Genomic DNA, 5,956 nt, shown 5'->3' with positions numbered 1-5,956 from the left:
GTTAATTCCCCAAATTAGAAATCTTTCATATGAAGAAAGATTAACAAAGCTTAAGTTGCATTCACTGGAAAGGCGAAGAGTTAGGGGTGACATGATAGAGGTTTACAAGTGGATGAATGGACATAACAGGGGGGATATTAATAGGGTATTAAAAATATCAACACAAGACAGAACACGAAACAATGGGTATAAATTGGATAAGTTTAGATTTAGGAAAGACTTGGGTAAATACAACAAACAGGGTTGTTGATTCGTGGAACCAATTGTCGCGTAACGTGGTGGAGGTGGTGTCCCTCGATTGTTTCAAGCGCGGGTTGGACAAGTATATGAGTGGGATTAGGTGGTTATAGAATAGGAGCTGCCTCGTATGGGCCAATAGGCCTTCTGCAGTTACCTTTGTTCTTATGTTCTTAATTAAGTTAGTCATCCTACGTTGGACACGTTCAAGTGAAATTATATCCATTCTATAGTACGGCGACCAAAACTGAACTGCATAATCTAAATGGGGCTAACCAGAGCTTTATTCTTATGATCCTATGTTCAAACCTGAATCTAAATAATTTATATATATTATGATTAACAGAGGTTCCAGGACTATGTTTTTACATTGAGAGAGATGCTACATGTCTCCTCCCAGTGAGATGTACGTAGGATATAAATTAACTAACATTTGACGTCTTTACATATGACTGTTGACAGCAAGCTGAGGACAGAGATCATTCGCTCCAGAAACGCGTAATAAAACATAAGAAGCAGCTGTCGAAAATATTAGCTCTTGTGAAAGTGGTAGTGATGCATTGAGGACGTTATGTCGCAGGAACATAATACGAAACTATCGAAACTGGACTTCTATCAAATTCTGGGGATAACTATTGATGCCGAGGAAAAGGAGATTAAGAAATCGTACAGACAAAGAGCTCTTAAATGTCATCCGGATAAGAATCCAGATAACCCATTCGCTACTGATGAATTTGACAAACTTAAGAAAATTCTTGAGATTTTGTTAGATCCAGGAACACGTAAAGCATATGACAAGACCCTCAAGAGTCGTAAAGCAGCAGCTGCCAGAGCCCGTGAACATGTTACCAGATCACAGAAACTAAGGTCAGATTTGGAGGAACGGGAACGACGTGTTCAACGCAGTAGGGAACAGCAAGATATGTCAGAAGAAGAACAGTTTCGACGTGAATTGAAAAGATTGGACAAGGAGGGCGAGCAACTTATTTTGGAGGAACTGGATCGAGTAAATAGGGAGGTAGGGGCAGAGCTTTTTCGGAGTTCATCTAAAGTCTCCAAAAGCAGTGAACCTCCAGCTATGGACACACGGGGTCACAAAGTTAAAGTTAAGTGGATGTCAACAGACGATTGGCCAGGGTATTCCCAGCAGGAAATTAACCAACTCTTCTATAAGTGGGGAGACATCAATGCTCTGGTTATGGTGCAGAAAAATAGAAAAGGAACAGCATTAATAGAATATAAGACCAAAAATGCAGCGGATATGGCAGTGCAGTTTGAGAGAGGTCAAACTGGCAAACCAGTAAAAGTTACACACATGTGAGAGGCACCTCACAAAAAGCCTCATATCCTCAAAAAAATCCTAAAAATTATGAGTGTAAGGACAAATCCAATTTAAACTTTGAATCTAGTTGTCGTGAATCAGTAGAGAATGTGAGCCAAACCAGTTAAATGTTTCTCAATCAAATTTTATAATAATAAACAAGTTGTTTGATTGCTTTGGATGAAAATAATCTTTTATAATTTGTACAAAAATATATATCTCATGTTGTCTTGATTTGTCCAAGAAACCGACCTTCAAATACTTCTTACTTAGTTTTATTTTCCCATTATGTGTGTTGCATGTCTCTGTCTGCAGAGGCATACTTCTCTGTTCCTTAGAGAAGGGTGGTAGACACCACAAGAGTGGTAGGTGGGAACTGCTAGAGTGATAGACACTCAGATCCCTACGTCTGGGATACTCTTGGATGTAGGTTCGATTAATATATTCCCCTTTATTATTAATTATTAATTACCCCTCACAGAGCAGCCATGAGACCCCCCATAACAGTAGATCTACTTTTGAAGCGAAGGGGGAAGGTGCGAAATGGACGGCATTTGTGAACACTGGCAGTAAAGGAAATTTCACGAAAAATTCAGCCTTCAACAAGTTGAGACATTTTACCTTAGGAGTTGTGGAAATAATTTGACTGGGCAAAAGATAGACATCTTGGGACAAGATAACTTTGACATAAGTAAGTTTTCTAGAGACATTTTAATCGGTATGGATTTCTTGAAAAGATTTGATTACTCCTAGTCTGCACAAAAGTTGCGAGGAACTGCAGATTGTAGCTGGGAAAGATTTTTTATGTTGAAATGGTCGACCATCCTCCATTAGTGGCTTTAATTAAAAGGAAGCAGAAGTATAGCGTAAATTACCCAAAATTACTTTTCATGTCTCTTCCAGACACTAATAAGAGGTCATGAGGGATGTATGCACTGACCAAGCAAAAGTTGCCCACCACATTTTGTAAAATTCATTAAAGTGTCCGTGGGATGTCACATCCTACCAGGAAATACCCTACAGGTGCCTGGAAGATGTCAAGTAATAATTCCTCACCATCTAATTGTGGTGCTTGATTAAGGTGCACTTATTCCAATAAACTCAACGACACTGAAGCCGCTTCCGTCCCGAGAGAGAGGGAGAGACCGTTGTACATCTACGTCCTGTTCTACTGTGGTCACCTGTTGTTTCAGTCTCATCCATCATTACTGTTTTGTGACCTCGAGTTGAAAATTGAGCCGTGTCTCTTTAGCAAGGTTCACCCAGCAGGCTGCAGCCAGCCACAGACTCACCTGTCGGTCGTGCTATCTGGTCGGATAGTTCTATCATTCTTCAGCAGAAACCGGAATGGTGTACAAGAGGACGAGGATTCTCCACATTCTAAAATTTGTGGTCGTCGAAACTACAATCAACTACACGTCACTGGTCTAACAGATTTTTTTTTTAACATTTGTTGTGTAATAATGTTAAAATGTTATGTTTGCTCTATTTTGTTATTGTATTCAATTTCTGAAAAAATTAAGATCTCTGAATACCTAGGAATGTAATTTTGGAAAACCTAAATGTTGAAAACTAGAAATATAGTAGTGAAATTCTATTAAAATGGAAATGTACAATTTTTTCACATGGACCCGTTCTCGAGATAGAGCTCTCTAGTATGAGAGTTATTGCAATGTGTCTAGGACGTAGGCTCTGGAAAATGATAATTGTCATTTTCTTGCTCCGCATTCATTGGTGCAAGAGGGGTTGACAACATTAACTTTATACTCTTAGCTGGAAGTATGTACACATTTTGTTGCTGCGTACTCATTTGAGAACTGTGATATTAAAAGTAGTATTGATAATAAACACATTTGTAAGATTGTCAGAATGTCATTTTGGACATTGATTTTGAATGTTAGGTTTGATAATTAAGTGACATGTGGCAAAAAGTGACCACAGATGGTGACTGGAACACATGAATGAACTTGAAGAGTTCAGTGTTCTTCTCCTGAAGCAGTGAGATTTCAGCATGTATTGGAATTCTTGTGTTACGCGTTCATGACGAAACACGTTGATGGACGCCGATGACCAATGATATTTGTTGGCCAGATTTTGTGATAGTGGTTGCAATATTGAATTTAGTTATATCAATTCTGAGTATTGAATTTTTCTTCCAGGTGTATTGGGAAGATTGCTGGACTATAAACAGCATTACAGTCGGGTGTCAGATAACTGGATTCAGCATTTGAATTATGCCGATTATTTCGATACAATCTGCAGATTTTAAATTCTATAGATAGGGTAGATTTTGAATATTTTTTTGAGGCACTGGTTAAATTTTTATATAAAATAAAGGATTGGGCTGGTACCGCTACCTCAAAGTCGACCAAGGCATTCAATATCCAGGCTGAAGCCTTCCCCAGACCTCCCTACAAGAGGCATCTCGAGTAGTGCCTCCACACACCTTAACTACTTGACGAGTAACTCCCGCGGTAGTAGCAAATCTCAGACCCAGGCGTCACCACTCACCCAGCCCGGCCAAACACCACCCAGGCGTCACCAATCACCCAGCCCGGCCAATCACCGACCCAGGCGTCACCAATCACCCAGCTCGGCCAAACACCACCCAGGCGTCACCACTCACCAGTAGTGTAAACCAGGCCATAACGTGTCCGTTTTGCTTTTCCTAAGGGACACGTTATGGCCCCATGTTTTTTCGTTACCCCGGTGAGATTTAAGGGACACGTTATGGCCCCATGTTTTTTCGTTACCCCGGTGAGATTTAAGGGACACGTTATGGCCCCATGTTTTTTCGTTAGCCCGGTGAGCCATGCACGGGCATTGCTAATGGTCAATGACGTCATCAACTTACCTGGGGATTAAAAGGCCGGCCCCATCATATTTCGCACAGGCATTGCTAATAGTCACCCCGTATTCTTCTTCCCTGAATAAGTCCGTTTTCTGTTATAGTATGTTTATTCCCATTTTTAATGTTTATAGCAAAGGGGGATACAAATGCTGCCTTCTGTCAAGCCTAATGTGCAATGGTGTTAATCATTATAAGCTCGTTTTTCTCAATAAGGTATTGCCGTACGGTTTCCCATTGTCTAAGATCATTTTATAGCTAAGATTACATAATAACATAAGAAATGAGTTCAAACCCTGTTTACAGAACCAGTATTTACCCAGGTCTTTTTCCTAAATCTAAATCTAAAACTTATTCCAATTTATGTCCATTGTTTCATGTTCTGTCTAGTGTTGATAATTTTAATAGTCTATTAATATTCTCCCTTTATCATGTCCATTCATTCACAGCTCTATCATGTCACCTCTATTTCTTTGCCTTTCTAGAGAATGTAATTTAAGCATTGTCAATCTTTCTTCAGAAATTGCTTATTGAGCATAGGGCAAAATAAAAATGAAAACTTATCTTTCATTTGTATGAAAACAGTCCCCTGCCAGGCGTGGTGACTTCAATGCGATTTCAGTACTAATCCAATATTACTGTATAAACTATCAGTCTCCTGCCAGGCATGGTGACTTCAGTGCGATTTTCAGTAGTAATCCAATATTACTGCATATATATATATATATATATATATATATATATATATATATGCAGTAATATATATATATATATATATATATATATATATATATATATATATATATATATATATATATATATATATATATATATATATATATATATATATGTCGTACCTAATAGCCAGAACGCACTTCTCAGCCTACTATTCAAGGCCCGATTTGCCTAATAAGCCAAGTTTTCATGAATTAATGTTTTTTCGTCTACCTAACCTACCTAACCTAACCTAACCTAGCTTTTTTTGGCTAGTAGATCTAAATCGACATATATATATATATATATATATATATATATATATATGTCGTACCTAGTAGCCAGAACGTCGTATTCGGCCTACTATGCAAGGCCCAATTTTTTTTTATTTGAGTTAAAATTAACGTAGATATATGACCGAACCTAACCAACCCTACCTAACCTAACCTAACCTATCTTTATAGGTTAGGTTAGGTTAGGTAGCAGAAAAAGTTAGGTTAGGTTAGGTAGGTTAGGTAGTCGAAAAACAATTAATTCATGAAAACTTGACTTATTAGGCAAATTGGGCCTTGAATAGTAGGCTGAGAAGTGCGTTCTGGCTACTAGGTACGACATATATATATATATATATATATATATATACTAAACACATACAATATATATATATATATATATATATATATATATATATATATATATATATATATATATATATATACAATGTCAGACCACGGAGGAAAAATGACACAGGAAATTTCCTTAAGTACTTTCGTATATTAAATACAACTTCAGAAGGTAGTTGGAAAAATTTATGCCTTTCCCACCTAAATTTTACC

The 5,956-nt window shown here is 37.8% G+C and overlaps 1 pseudogene; it reads left to right on the top strand.

The window, feature by feature from the left end:
• Positions 1-808: 808 nt before the first annotated feature.
• Positions 809-1,558, top strand: LOC138362966 (dnaJ homolog subfamily C member 17 pseudogene; annotated as a pseudogene).
• The last annotated feature ends 4,398 nt before the right edge of the window (positions 1,559-5,956 follow it).

Source organism: Procambarus clarkii, chromosome 9 (assembly GCF_040958095.1).
Source record: "Procambarus clarkii isolate CNS0578487 chromosome 9, FALCON_Pclarkii_2.0, whole genome shotgun sequence".
Taxonomy (NCBI): domain Eukaryota; kingdom Metazoa; phylum Arthropoda; class Malacostraca; order Decapoda; family Cambaridae; genus Procambarus; species Procambarus clarkii.
Note: the sequence above shows the minus strand (reverse complement) of the source record. Positions and strands in the feature narration are given on the sequence as shown.